At 36.8% G+C, this 15,403-nt stretch overlaps 1 long non-coding RNA gene across 1 annotated transcript; it reads left to right on the top strand.

Annotated features, from left to right (window-relative positions):
* Positions 1 to 13,117: 13,117 nt before the first annotated feature.
* On the top strand, positions 13,118 to 14,795 carry LOC133183832 (uncharacterized). The gene is made up of 4 exons (XR_009720739.1): positions 13,118 to 13,201; positions 13,334 to 14,092; positions 14,255 to 14,349; positions 14,455 to 14,795. It is a non-coding gene; the product is annotated as an uncharacterized LOC133183832 (long non-coding RNA).
* Positions 14,796 to 15,403: the final 608 nt, after the last annotated feature.

The following is a 15,403-nucleotide window of genomic DNA, read 5'->3' as shown; positions in this document are numbered from 1 at the left end:
TACTAACCCATCCCCCCTCCCTCCCCTTCGCACTTGTTCTGCCTCTTTCGTTTCAGAGCCACAGTCGTCGATGGATTCAGCGCTGGAATGCTAGGGCTGGCGGCGGTCTTTAAGGAGGAACAGCATGCCAACATCGCTGGAAAAGAGGTATTTCTTAGTTCTTAAGAAATGTGAGGTAAGAGTTTTCCCTTCATTCATTGTTTTGTGTTTGCACCACCCACTAAGTACTAACCCATCCCCCCTCCCTCCCCTTCGCACTTGTTCTGCCTCTTTCGTTTCAGAGCCACAGTCGTCGATGGATTCAGCGCTGGAATGCTAGGGCTGGCGGCGGTCTTTAAGGAGGAACAGCATGCCAACATCGCTGGAAAAGAGGTATTTCTTAGTTCTTAAGAAATGGGAGGTAAGAGTTTTCCCTTCATTCATTGTTTTGTGTTTGCACCACCCACTAAGTACTAACCCATCCCCCCTCCCTCCCCTTCGCACTTGTTCTGCCTCTTTCGTTTCAGAGCCACAGTCGTCGATGGATTCAGCGCTGGAATGCTAGGGCTGGCGGCGGTCTTTAAGGAGGAACAGCATGCCAACATCGCTGGAAAAGAGGTATTTCTTAGTTCTTAAGAAATGTGAGGTAAGAGTTTTCCCTTCATTCATTGTTTTGTGTTTGCACCACCCACTAAGTACTAACCCATCCCCCCTCCCTCCCCTTCGCACTTGTTCTGCCTCTTTCGTTTCAGAGCCACAGTCGTCGATGGATTCAGCGCTGGAATGCTAGGGCTGGCGGCGGTCTATAAGGAGGAACAGCATGCCAACATCGCTGGAAAAGAGGTATTTCTTAGTTCTTAAGAAATGTGAGGTAAGAGTTTTCCCTTCATTCATTGTTTTGTGTTTGCACCACCCACTAAGTACTAACCCATCCCCCCTCCCTCCCCTTCGCACTTGTTCTGCCTCTTTCGTTTCAGAGCCACAGTCGTCGATGGATTCAGCGCTGGAATGCTAGGGCTGGCGGCGGTCTTTAAGGAGGAACAGCATGCCAACATCGCTGGAAAAGAGGTATTTCTTAGTTCTTAAGAAATGTGAGGTAAGAGTTTTCCCTTCATTCATTGTTTTGTGTTTGCACCACCCACTAAGTACTAACCCATCCCCCCTCCCTCCCCTTCGCACTTGTTCTGCCTCTTTCGTTTCAGAGCCACAGTCGTCGATGGATTCAGCGCTGGAATGCTAGGGCTGGCGGCGGTCTTTAAGGAGGAACAGCATGCCAACATCGCTGGAAAAGAGGTATTTCTTAGTTCTTAAGAAATGTGAGGTAAGAGTTTTCCCTTCATTCATTGTTTTGTGTTTGCACCACCCACTAAGTACTAACCCATCCCCCCTCCCTCCCCTTCGCACTTGTTCTGCCTCTTTCGTTTCAGAGCCACAGTCGTCGATGGATTCAGCGCTGGAATGCTAGGGCTGGCGGCGGTCTTTAAGGAGGAACAGCATGCCAACATCGCTGGAAAAGAGGTATTTCTTAGTTCTTAAGAAATGGGAGGTAAGAGTTTTCCCTTCATTCATTGTTTTGTGTTTGCACCACCCACTAAGTACTAACCCATCCCCCCTCCCTCCCCTTCGCACTTGTTCTGCCTCTTTCGTTTCAGAGCCACAGTCGTCGATGGATTCAGCGCTGGAATGCTAGGGCTGGCGGCGGTCTATAAGGAGGAACAGCATGCCAACATCGCTGGAAAAGAGGTATTTCTTAGTTCTTAAGAAATGTGAGGTAAGAGTTTTCCCTTCATTCATTGTTTTGTGTTTACACCATCCCCCCTCCCTCCCCTTCGCACTTGTTCTGCCTCTTTCGTTTCAGAGCCACAGTCGTCGATGGATTCAGCGCTGGAATGCTAGGGCTGGCGGCGGTCTTTAAGGAGGAACAGCATGCCAACATCGCTGGAAAAGAGGTATTTCTTAGTTCTTAAGAAATGTGAGGTAAGAGTTTTCCCTTCATTCATTGTTTTGTGTTTGCACCACCCACTAAGTACTAACCCATCCCCCCTCCCTCCCCTTCGCACTTGTTCTGCCTCTTTCGTTTCAGAGCCACAGTCGTCGATGGATTCAGCGCTGGAATGCTAGGGCTGGCGGCGGTCTTTAAGGAGGAACAGCATGCCAACATCGCTGGAAAAGAGGTATTTCTTAGTTCTTAAGAAATGTGAGGTAAGAGTTTTCCCTTCATTCATTGTTTTGTGTTTGCACCACCCACTAAGTACTAACCCATCCCCCCTCCCTCCCCTTCGCACTTGTTCTGCCTCTTTCGTTTCAGAGCCACAGTCGTCGATGGATTCAGCGCTGGAATGCTAGGGCTGGCGGCGGTCTTTAAGGAGGAACAGCATGCCAACATCGCTGGAAAAGAGGTATTTCTTAGTTCTTAAGAAATGTGAGGTAAGAGTTTTCCCTTCATTCATTGTTTTGTGTTTGCACCACCCACTAAGTACTAACCCATCCACCCTCCCTCCCCTTCGCACTTGTTCTGCCTCTTTCGTTTCAGAGCCACAGTCGTCGATGGATTCAGCGCTGGAATGCTAGGGCTGGCGGCGGTCTTTAAGGAGGAACAGCATGCCAACATCGCTGGAAAAGAGGTATTTCTTAGTTCTTAAGAAATGTGAGGTAAGAGTTTTCCCTTCATTCATTGTTTTGTGTTTGCACCACCCACTAAGTACTAACCCATCCCCCCTCCCTCCCCTTCGCACTTGTTCTGCCTCTTTCGTTTCAGAGCCACAGTCGTCGATGGATTCAGCGCTGGAATGCTAGGGCTGGCGGCGGTCTTTAAGGAGGAACAGCATGCCAACATCGCTGGAAAAGAGGTATTTCTTAGTTCTTAAGAAATGTGAGGTAAGAGTTTTCCCTTCATTCATTGTTTTGTGTTTGCACCACCCACTAAGTACTAACCCATCCACCCTCCCTCCCCTTCGCACTTGTTCTGCCTCTTTCGTTTCAGAGCCACAGTCGTCGATGGATTCAGCGCTGGAATGCTAGGGCTGGCGGCGGTCTATAAGGAGGAACAGCATGCCAACATCGCTGGAAAAGAGGTATTTCTTAGTTCTTAAGAAATTTAAGGTAAAAATTTTGAAAAAAGTTTTTTCTTTGTTCTTTCTTTTTTTCTTTGTTGGACACAGATTTGAAATTATTATTTTCTAAAATTTTCAGTTTAATATCATGATTTTTACCTTGCTAGAGCATTTCACATGAAAATGTAATAAAAGTGCATTTAGAATCTTCTTTGATCTGAAAATTATGATAATTAAGAATTTTGGGACATGTTTAATTGATACTGTACATATACTTGCACTATCCTTAATTCTTAAGAAAAGTAGAATTTTTTTTTTGTATTAATGAAAAATATTAAAACTATAATCCGGAAAAATTTGAGTAGAAATTTGAGAAAGCAAAACCAGCTCACCAGTATTGTCAGTCAATGCTTGGGGATGCATACATCTAGTAAACAAATTGAACACCCCAATAAATGTAAACATTAACAATAACAGAGCTAGTGTCCTGTTTAATACAAATGTTTGATGTGATGTATTAAAGAATGTCATTGTCATTGAATTCTAAGAATATTGATGCAAGTTCAATTCATGAAACTGAATTTATTTTTTGAATAAACATAGAAATTTAAAATGTAAAGAATTGATTAATCAATATATTGACACAGCCCTAGTAGTAGGTCTTGCATGATTTCATTTAAAAGTTCCTACAAATAAAGTGATTTAAGGTATTCAGTGTATAATGAAGGGATATTGAACAATTTTGAATCATTTGAAACTAGTAAATAGGTATTGCTAAATAATGATGAAAGTGAAATGAACCAATTTCACCTGCTTGATAACATAAAATTATAAGAAGCTGACCATTTTGCACCTCAAACGTTTTTGAAGAGTTATCTGCCCTTGATGAAAAATTTTTTTTTAAATTTTTGTCAAAATATCTATAGTAAATGATTCATTTTATTTTATATTCTAATGAAGAAAGAGTGTGTGCATATTCTAACAAGAGATTTGTATGAAATTAAAATACTTTTTACAATTATAACTTAATGACACAAGCACGCCCATAGGCTTCAATGTAAAATTCAAGGTGAAATTAATTGGACATAAATCAAAAATTTGTTAATTCCTTTGGTGGAGTATTTTCATTTGATAACCCCTTCATAACGCTACCATGTTTAAAAATATCCAACCATTCATTTATTAGGTACAAAATATAGTTGTTATACATTGAATACCAATAAGCACAGTATTCTATTGTGATCAATGTAGATTTTATACTGTAGATTCCTTTTTACACAAATACTTAATAATAGTGTGAAATGGCCCTTAGATGTCAAATTGTGAGAGTAATAATTCGCAAGTGGATGGTTGATCCAGAGATTTTACATAGATTTCAGAACCATAAAAATAAAAACTGAAGTACGTACTGTATACAGGGTTATTTTTGCCCCGTGTTATTTTCGGCCTTTCACACTTGCACACAATTTTACCCCATTTAAATTCGCTCAATCACAGTTTTGTGTTTAGGAAATTATACTGTGTTCTTTGAATTCACGTTTTTAAATTTGGCTATCTGCATGTGTCAGTAGGATGAAAATATTAAACAGCAAAAAAATTCCTGTATACAGTAATTTTATTTCACCTTTGATCTTCTCTCAAAATTGCACGATAATTTATAATTCCCCGCTAATATTTAGGCATCTTCAGTAGATTATCCAGAATAAAAAAATGCCGGTAATAATTAATATGTAAACTCTGAGCCAAGTAATGATCTGTAATGGTTCAAACTCTATTGTAGCATTTCTTGATGTCATGAGGGGATGCTAGAGCTTGGCATTGATCTTCAGTTTTGTGTCCTCACACAAAGTCACTGAACTACAAACACCGGAATAAGAAAAAAAAAAATGCAGCAATAAGAGACCTCATCTCAAAGGATCTACATCTTTAGGAACCAGAAAACAGAACAGAAGTAAGTCAGACGGCCCTTTATGCAGTCATATATAACAATGTATATTCATTCTTAAGTATTTCTACTGTTTTAGTAGAATTAACTGTAAATCAACTATTTATTAGGTCACCTGAGTCATTCAGGTGACCTAATGCTATCTGTTTTCATCTGTCGTCATGCGGGTGTGGGTATATAAACTTCACATTTTCAACTTCTTCTCAAGAATCTCTGAACCAAATTCCAGTTGAAGTATCCTTGCGTGAAGGGGATTCAAGTTTGTTCAAATGAAGTGCATTGTCCCCTTCCAAGGGGAGATAATCAAGAAAAGGCAAAAATAGGGTGGGGTGATTTAAAAATCTTCTTCTCTAGAACCACTGAGCTAGTAGATGAAATGAAATTTATATGAAAGCTTCCTAACATAGTGTAGATTAAGTTTTTTCAAGTCATGATCTTTAGGGATATGATAGTCTAGGAAAAGGGGGTCCAATGTTTACTTAGATCATGGATATATACATATCAAAAAATAAAATTAAACAGCAAAACATGCATTGATTTACCTGAATAATATGTAAGCATCATTACATTATACTGAGACTCATTTATTGACAAAGTTATATGAATATTCTAGAACCAAAACTACATTTCACTTGTGATCGGGTTTGACAGAAGCTCGGGTTCAATATTTCGAGTGGTGAGAACAAGGCTTTATACCTGAAAGCATGTTTACAGTACTGGACTGTCACTTTGGACTTTCAAAGTTTCAGTCATTATCAAGACCAACAGGTCCATGGCCCGAGGCCAGTAAAATAAGCTGGGGGCCAGTAAAGCTGAAAATCAAGTAAGTCCAATGGGCCTGCAGGATTTTCTTAATTAAGGCCCAAATTTTTAAAGCTTAAAAAAGCAGGTATTTCCCCCCATATTATCCAAAAAAAAAAAAAAAAGAAGCTGTATGACTCCATTGCTTGTTAATCTCCTTCAACTAATACATTTAGCAGTGTTATCTGACTTAGTCTTATTCCTAAAAATGATCATCTTTTTTTTCTTAATCCGAATTTTATCCATTCCTCCATTCATGCGAAATACATGAAGATATGCCATGATTGCATTATTTCCATTTACTCAATCAAACTAAAGAGTAAGTGTTATATAAGTTATTTCAGGTACACAAATTTATTTACTTTGATAGTTAGTATGTCACTACTTCAGATTCAGTCAGTGGAGTTATAGTCTCTTGCAGGTTTTTTTTCATAAAACAGTACCTTTAATTAAATTGAAGATAATGATTGCACTACTTGAGTCACTTGTTTATATTCTCATTCTAGATCAGATTAAACAATAGACAACAGTTCAAGGAAGTTGAATATCACATTAATCATAAGGCCTATTGATATATAAATATAAACAACACTTTTTTTCTGATAATTTGTAAATGTACAGAAAATGTAGGGGGCCTCTTAATTTCCTGGGGACCTGTAATTTTCATTGACTGGCTGGTACTACAGGCCTGTGATGCAAAATAGTTTTGGTAAAGACAGTATCAAATGTTTGTAAGTTGGCAATACAACGTCTATGTTAATCCAAGATTTCACTGAGTTTATATCGTACTTTTTCTGATAAGTTATCTGATGCCGGGCTGTCCCTAAGAATTGAATTAGAAGGGGACATTTGAAAAGTAGAAGGAGATCTGGGGGTTCTCCCCTAATGGGAGTTTAGGAGGAATGCCAAAATAACCGGGGATTTACTTCATTATAGGCAGGGAAAATCCACGGCCCTCCGGGTCTTAGGGACAACCCTGTGATGATTGCATGGTTCTTTTACATTTTTGATATCAACAAAGAAATGGTACATGTATGGATGTTGAAAATATATGATACAACCACTTGTTATTTAAGCGAGTATAATTTGTAATAAATAAAATGCCCTGCATACCTTTATTCACTTTTTTGTTCCAATATTTAATACAAAAGCACTGCAGTGAGGTTTATTTGAGGTGAAATGAGTTGACATGCATTACAAAATATAATAATAAAACTAAGTGATCAGAAACATGGTAGCCTAGTATTTTTCCTTATTCAAAAGTTATGTCCCAGGGTAAAGTTTTTGTGACAGCTTTTACAGACAAATGAGATTCAATGTCCTATTCACAAAAGGGGGGATTGAAAGGGGAGAGAAAACATCAGATAATAAATAATCTGAGAGGGCTACATTATTGCAGCTATGTTATACATGCATTTTGAATATAGTTGGGGAAAAAGATATTAATTTATTCAAAAAAATGTCTCCATCCTGGACATATTGCTATGATTATAATAAATTGATCCATGCTTACACTACAGAGAAACTATGTCAATTAAACGGGTGCACGATGTTTTGGGACCCCGATGTTTCGGAACCTAACTAATACAATGTTTCGGGACTAGCCACAAGATGGTTCGGGACTTGGTTAAAGACAATTCGGGACTTGGGTTAAATTTTTCGGGATTGCAACAATTATTTTTTGTTCTGTTGATATAGTATATGTTTTTGTAAGTACCAGTACACATAGCACATAATATTTCAAGCTAATCCACATAATTTATTTATATATATTAAGTTGTCATAAAAATGTATACCAGTGTTTCATTCACAACAGATGAAGAAGTTAAACTGATTCACAACAGACAATTAGAAGAGTAAGAAACTGAATCATAATAGAAAAAAATTCTCATGTTGATAAAATTTATTTTAATTTATCTTATTTTTAATTATAATTAATAATTTTAATTCAAGTGATCTCCAGCTACTGTCCAATATGTTTAAAACAACATGTCAGTAAATCATTAAAACAACAGTTAGAATCTGCACACACACATATCATGACTGATACTGTACGTGCATGTCTGTCTGTCCCTCAGTCTGTCTGTCAGTCCACCAACATTTTCCGCTTATTTTCTATGCAGGGGTTGCACATACTGAAGTGAAATTTGGTATACAGATTTATCATAAGAATATCTAGGTCAAGATTTGTTTTGGGTATGATCGATCAATTTTTGACAAAGTTATGCCCCTTGGAATTAGAAAAATTCCTATTATTTGCAGTTTCCACTCATTTTCTTCACAGAGGTTGCACATACTGAAATGAAATTTGGTATACAGATTTATCGTAAGAATATCTAGGTCAAGTTCTGTTTTGGGTATGACCGAGCAATTTTTGACAGAGTTATGCCCCTTAGACTCAGAAAAATTCCAATTCTTTGCTCTCTGTTCATTATCTCTACAAAGGTTTAACAAATTAATCATTGATATATCTCATTATCTCTACAAAGGTTTAACAAATTAATCATTGATATATCATGAGAAACGTGTTTTTGCCTAAGATGTGATGTAGAAGACTATTTCTGGTTGATGCATCTCAGATAGTACCGTTAACTCTTTTCCCCCTGTTGCCACCATTTGACGCACTTGCCATTTCCCTAGAGTGTTTGTCTGGCTGCCCCCTGAACCATTTTGGCTGATTAGAAATGACTGACCATTACATTTAGAACATGCTAATTACATGTAAGTACTTAAATATCATTAAAGTGTCACATATTATATATCAATGTTTCGGGAATGGATTAAACTTTAACATGGTCACATAATTTTGTAAAAATTATTCATCTACAATTAACAATATAGGTGAAACCAGGTGAAATAAATTTTTCACAATTAATCTTGATATCATCACTTTGAAAGAAAATTTTTCTAAAGCATTTTTCTTAAAATATAACTGTAAACATAGCATAATATCCTATCATTTAAAAGGTTCATTAGATTTTTTTTTTGAATGTTTAGTATTATCATGATAGTTCACTTAAGGTAGGTAATTAACTAGACTAGGTAGATCCTGCTAAACTTTGCGATCTTGTTTAGGCAGACAATGTTTAGATATTTATTTTGCTGACCATTTCTTGCAGAAATCTCTTGGGGGAAATAAATTTATACTTAAAGCAATGTTCAGATGTAAAATTTTGCTGATTGTTGAATTTAGCACTTGTAAAACACATGGGAAAGTTGTGGCCGCCATTGTTGTTATTGTGTAAGATTCTCCGAAGTTTTGCCTTCTAATTTTCATTGTAAATTTTTATTTCTGCTAAATTAATCTTTAGAAATGATGTAAACATTGTGAATGCTAATAAAACCCAAGGAATGTTTCATAATATGCAATATAAGGCCGAACTTTGCTTGTAACAAGGCCTAATTTTTCTTGTAAACAGACAGGACGCCATTTTTTTTAAAGACAGGTAAATCTCACGTGAATTCACATCAGATGTGACTTCACTAAATATAGTAACATTACCTAATGTTTAATACACATGATTGGATGTTATTTAGAGCTGAATTTATTTTAGAAATAGGGGAAATTACAGAGCTATTTAGGGTTGTTTTATGCATGCGTCAAAAGTCGTCAACAGGGAAATGGGGCATAGCGTCAAATGGTGGCATCAGGGGGTAAAGGATGTACTGCTTCAGGGGGAAAAGAGTTAAATGACCTATTGATTTTAAGTTCAAAAGGTCAATTTCATTTCCACGTACATGCACTGCCCATAATAAAGGCACCCTATAATGTATGTCCAAGGGGGTGGGGAGGGGGGGGGGAGGCATAAGTGTTTCATAAACATCTCTTGTATTTATAATATTGATATCCCATCATAATAAAACAAAAAATTGAAAATGTATAAATCTTGTGACATTTTGTATAAATATTTTTTTAACGTTTCAAATATTTTTGTTTTCAGATGTTTCTAACATAGTATTGTTAAAAGATTTTCTTTCTTGAAATGTTACATGTACAACCTATTTAAAGTATAATTTGTAAAATGTTTAAAATCAATTCCATGAAATGTATCTTAGAAATATTACCCTGATCTTTTTAAAAACATTTTTAAAATGTTGTGAGCCAGAAAATGTTTTTAAACATCTTCAGTTTGGTTTTTTTTCTCAAATATCTAGAATAACTTTTTTTATCAACTACAGTTAAGATGTATTGTGCTTCCAGTAATACAGTAAATACTTTTTCTTTTTTTTAAAAATATTTTGAAGTAATTTTGTATATGGAATTTAGGTATTAACCAGCTGAAATGAACTTTGGTATAGTAATTGGTGAAAATTTGGGAATAATTTTGGTCAGGTAATTAATAAAATATTATAAAAGTTTGCTTTTTTTCTGAGACAACCCTCTTATATTTTTTTTACATTGTATTCATACTCCTCTTATGTCAGTCAGACTTAAGTTTTGAGAACCGATGACAATTATCAAATCGGGATTAAATTAAGGAATCACTGTCAGTTAGTAGAGTATGCCAAGGCATCAACGATAGTTGGAAACTTGGGATAATTTATGCATAACGGGTAAAGCCCGTTATGCATAAATTATCCCACATTTCCAACTATCATTGAAGCCCGTTATGCATAAATTATCCCATATTTCCAACTATCGTTGAAGCCCGTTATGCATAAATTATCCCATATTTCCAACTATCGTTGATGTTCCTAGCATACTCTACTAACTAGACAGTGATACCTTATATTTCCATTTCATTGTGAAATAAAATTGTAAATTTAGTTTTTAAAAATGTAGACTAATAGATTTAAATTACATGAGGCCTCACATGTCAAATTCAGTAGTCCCCGCCCACTGACGTCAAACACAAGGACAGCCGCATGAGAATTACATGCATATAAGGCCTCCTTAGTGTCAGACACAAAGACAGCTGCACGAGAATTACATGCATATTAGGCCTTCTTAGCTCCTGGCCTTTCGCTTGGCGAAATTTACATTCCGGTAGAATGATCAAGAAATCAACTCAACTAACTTTCAAAGAGTTATCACAGAGAAAACAAATAGAAATGGAAATATATGCATTTAACTTTATTATTTTCTCTTACAAATGAAAATTATCAGAAATATTCGTTTGATAAAGCTCCACATACATGAATTTCTTTACTCTAAAATTTAAGAATTGTCCTTGATAATTTTATGTTGAACTTCGTGTATTTGATTAAAATATTGACTCTCCTTGCCTCGCCATCCACATTTCAACACAGAGGATATATGCAAACAATATACCTGATATGAAATTTGATAATGCTGATTTTAAACATTTCAATCAGTATTTTTTAATCTAAAAACTTTATTTGAAGAAAAGAAGTTGCCTGATTATTGAGCATTCAAATTCTTCAAGCGACTTCCATGGACATTAGTTTTGACCAATTACATACACACTTTCAACTTTTTTTAATGTCGACATTATTTTAAAGTGTTATAGGCCTAGTAAAATTCTTATACATCATACTAAACAGGTAATTAAACAATATGAATTCATGTCTCAAACAAATTTATTTTAAGTCCTGAAACGTGTTAATCCAAGTCCCGAAACGTGTTAGCCCAAATCCTGAAACCTGTTGTTAGGTCCCGAAACATCCCGCTCCAGAAACATCCATATAATTCATTTCAAACTAGTTAGTGATATCACAGTACAGCAAGATCATTAGATTTCAGTCTATATTCAGTTAATATTATTTAGGCTGGATAAGTTTCCCATCAATTTATATTAACATTATCTATGGAAAACAAAAGTATTTGAGTGTTAAGGAAAAGAACAATTATATTTATCATCTTGTTTCATTTGTTTTAACTCTGAACAGACAGACATGGAATATGGGAGTCCTTAACCTAGCTTCCCCTCCAAGTTGTGGAAAGGAGCAGCTACAACCAGACAGGAATTGGTGGAAACAACTGGAAATGCCAAGACTGATGGATGTTGACATGCCAGGATGTGGAAAGGAGCAGCTACAACCAGACAGGAATTGGTGGACACAACTGGAAATGCCAAGACTGATGGATGTTGACACGCCAGGATGTGGAAAGGAGCAGCTACAACCAGACAGGAATTGGTGGAAACAACTGGAAATGCCAAGACTGATGGATGTTGACATGCCAGGATGTGGAAAGGAGCAGCTACAACCAGACAGGAATTGGTGGAAACAACTGGAAATGCCAAGACTGATGGATGTTGACATGCCAGGATGTGGAAAGGAGCAGCTACAACCAGACAGGAATTGGTGGAAACAACTGGAAATGCCAAGACTGATGGATGTTGACATGCCAGGATGTGGAAAGGAGCAGCTACAACCAGACAGGAATTGGTGGAAACAACTGGAAATGCCAAGACTGATGGATGTTGACACGCCAGGATGTGGAAAGGAGCAGCTACAACCAGACAGGAATTGGTGGAAACAACTGGAAATGCCAAGACTGATGGATGTTGACATGCCAGGATGTGGAAAGGAGCAGCTACAACCAGACAGGAATTGGTGGAAACAACTGGAAATGCCAAGACTGATGGATGTTGACATGCCAGGATGTGGAAAGGAGCAGCTACAACCAGACAGGAATTGGTGGAAACAACTGGAAATGCCAAGACTGATGGATGTTGACATGCCAGGATGTGGAAAGGAGCAGCTACAACCAGACAGGAATTGGTGGAAGCAACTGGAAATGCCAATGCTGATGGATGTTGACATGCCAGGATGTGGAAAGGAGCAGCTACAGCCAGACAGGAATTGGTGGAAACAACTGGAAATGCCAATGCTGATGGATGTTGACATGCCAGGATGTGGAAAGGAGCAGCTACAACCAGACAGGAATTGGTGGAAATAAGTGGAAAAGACAAGACAAATGGATGTTGACCCTCCAGGATGTGGAAAGGAGCAGCTACAGCCTAACAGGAATTAGTGAAAATAATTGGAAAAGACAAAACTGATGGACATTGACCCTCCAGGATGTGGAAAGGAGCAGCTACAGCCAGACAGGAATTGGTGGAATCATCTGGAAAATGCAACACTGATGGACCCTAACCCTGCAAGATGTGGAAATCAAGAGCTACAGCCAGACAGGAACTGGTGGAAACAAGTGGAAAAGACGAGACTGATGGATGTTGACTTTCCCAACAGCAAGAAATAACACAATGGATAACTGTCACTGATCAGGTGTGTAATATAATCAATGATCCAAGACAAACAGCAAAATATTAAAAGAATATATATAATAATTTACTTAGATATGTTTGTTCTTTTCATAATTTCTGTTTTATACTGAAAGTAGCTTAATTATATTAACTTCTATTTAATATAGTGTGCTTTGATGATTTGGTGACAGTACCCAGTAGGAGACTCAGATGAAAATGGTGTGCTTGACATTATGATGAGGATCCCTCAGGTATGTGAAAGTTACCCTTAGTATGCCATTCTCTGTGACTCGTTACCTTTAGTATACCATTCTCTATGACTCTTGGTTCCTCATTTTTACTCCGTTGGACCTAATTATTACCTTTTGTTTGTTCTTTTACAGAAACTAAAGGAGTATCAATTACCCCTTTTACCTTTTCCCTGAAAAGTGGTTAAAAGATTAGACACTTGCATCTGATAAGCTGAAAAAGGAGACTTTAAAAAATAGTGTTGGTGAAGTTCTTCAACAATGTGGAAATGAGCATCTACAGCAAGACAGGAATTGGTTGAATCATCTGGAAAATGCAATGCTGAAAGATATTTACTCTCTAGGATGTGGAAATGAGCATCTACAGCAAGACAGGAATTGGTTGAATCATCTGGAAAATGCAACACTGATGGACCTTAACCCTCCAAGATATTAAAATAAAGAGCTACAGCCAGACAGGAATTGGTGGAAAAACGTGGAAAAGGCAAGACTGATAGACATTGACCTTTCACAATGTGATAGTGAGCAGCCACAGCCAGACAGGAAATGGTGGACAAACCTGGAAAAAGCAAGACTGATGAATGTTGACCTTCCATAATGTGGAAATGAACAGATACAGCCAGACAGGAATTGGTGGAAGCAACTGGAAATGCCAAGACGAATGGATGTTGACCCTTCAAGATGTGGAAAGGAGCAGCTACAGCTACAGCCCGACAGAAATTGGTGGAATCATCTGGAAAATGCAATGCTGATGGACCTTAACCCTCCAAGATATTGAAATAAAGAGCTATAGCCAGACAGGAAGTGGTGGAAACAACCGGAAAAGACAAGACTGATGGATGTTAACTTTCCCAATAGCAAGACTTATCACTGTGGACAACTGTCACTGATCAGGTGTGTGACATAATCATTAATCCAGCATCTTTTTTTTGAAAAAGTACAGTAAAGAAAAAATATTTTAGGTCCATATAATATTTTGCTAAGATATGTCTGTTCTTTTCTTAATTTCTGTCTTATACTATTATAGATGCTGAAGTATTAACTTTTATTTTATAGCGTGCTTTGATGATTTGGTGACAGTACCCTGTAGGAGACTCAGATAAAGTCATGTGGATGTGCTTGACATTATGAATGACAAGGTCAGCCCTCAGGTATGGGAATAAGTTACCCAAGTATTCCATTCTGTAAGAATCTGTTCTTCATTTTTACTTTGTCGGTCCTAATGGTTTAATACCTTTTTTCTCATTCATTGACAGAAAATAAAAGTATTGAAGAGACAAATCCTTGTGATCATGTTTGGAGAAAGACAAAGAAAGATGACAATGCAGAAAGCCAGTGAAGCACACACAGCACATCCAGTTTTTATCCAAAACAAATCTTTTTGAAACATTTGTTTTGGAAATGGGTGTCTGAGTTGTAAGAGGGTATGGGGTCGCCCACTCAGACACGTGGGTTTTCTCCGGGTGCTCCGGTTTCCTCCCACACTGACCCCATTCTTTTTCTCTATCAAATGTCAATGAGATAATTATGTATCTTTGAAAATATTTTAATTTAAATATTTTTTATTATTTGTTGTTTTGCTATAATTTTGATTAGTCTGTACAAATTCACTCAAGCTATTGCAATAAGATGGTTAATGGTGACTAAGAATGTATTGTATTATTGAATGTAAATCAGCAATTATTATTGATGTGACTAGTTCTGTGGTGAAAGTACATGTTAATGTTTATTGTTTATATTATTAAATGGAAATTTGTGACAGTGAATGGTGAATTTTGATGAGTTAATGGAGTGAAAATACATGTAAATGTTAATTGTTCGTATTGGTAAATGTTAAATTGTGACAGTGAATGGTGAATTGTGAATAGTTATGCAGGGAAAGTACATGTAAATGTTAATTGTATGAGTAGTAAATGTTAAACTGTCACAGTGAATGATAAATTGTGACTTAAGTTATACAGTGAAAGTACATGTACCGTAAATGTTAAATTAGTAGTAAATGTTAAATGGTGACAGTGAATGGCGAATTGTGACTATGGATATGCAGTGAAATTATATTTTAATTGTATTAGTAAATGTTAAATTATGACAGTAAATGGCGAATTGTTAAGTTATGCAGGGAAAGATAAATGTCAATTGTATTAGTCAATGCTGAATTGTGACAGTGAATGGTGAATTGTGACTAGTTATGCAGTGAAATTACAT

The sequence above is a fragment of the Saccostrea echinata genome, unplaced genomic scaffold (genome assembly GCF_033153115.1).
Source record: "Saccostrea echinata isolate AGI-Se365-2 ecotype Australia unplaced genomic scaffold, CSIRO_AGI_Sech_v1 ptg000009l, whole genome shotgun sequence".
NCBI lineage: Eukaryota > Metazoa > Mollusca > Bivalvia > Ostreida > Ostreidae > Saccostrea > Saccostrea echinata.
Note: the sequence above shows the minus strand (reverse complement) of the source record. Positions and strands in the feature narration are given on the sequence as shown.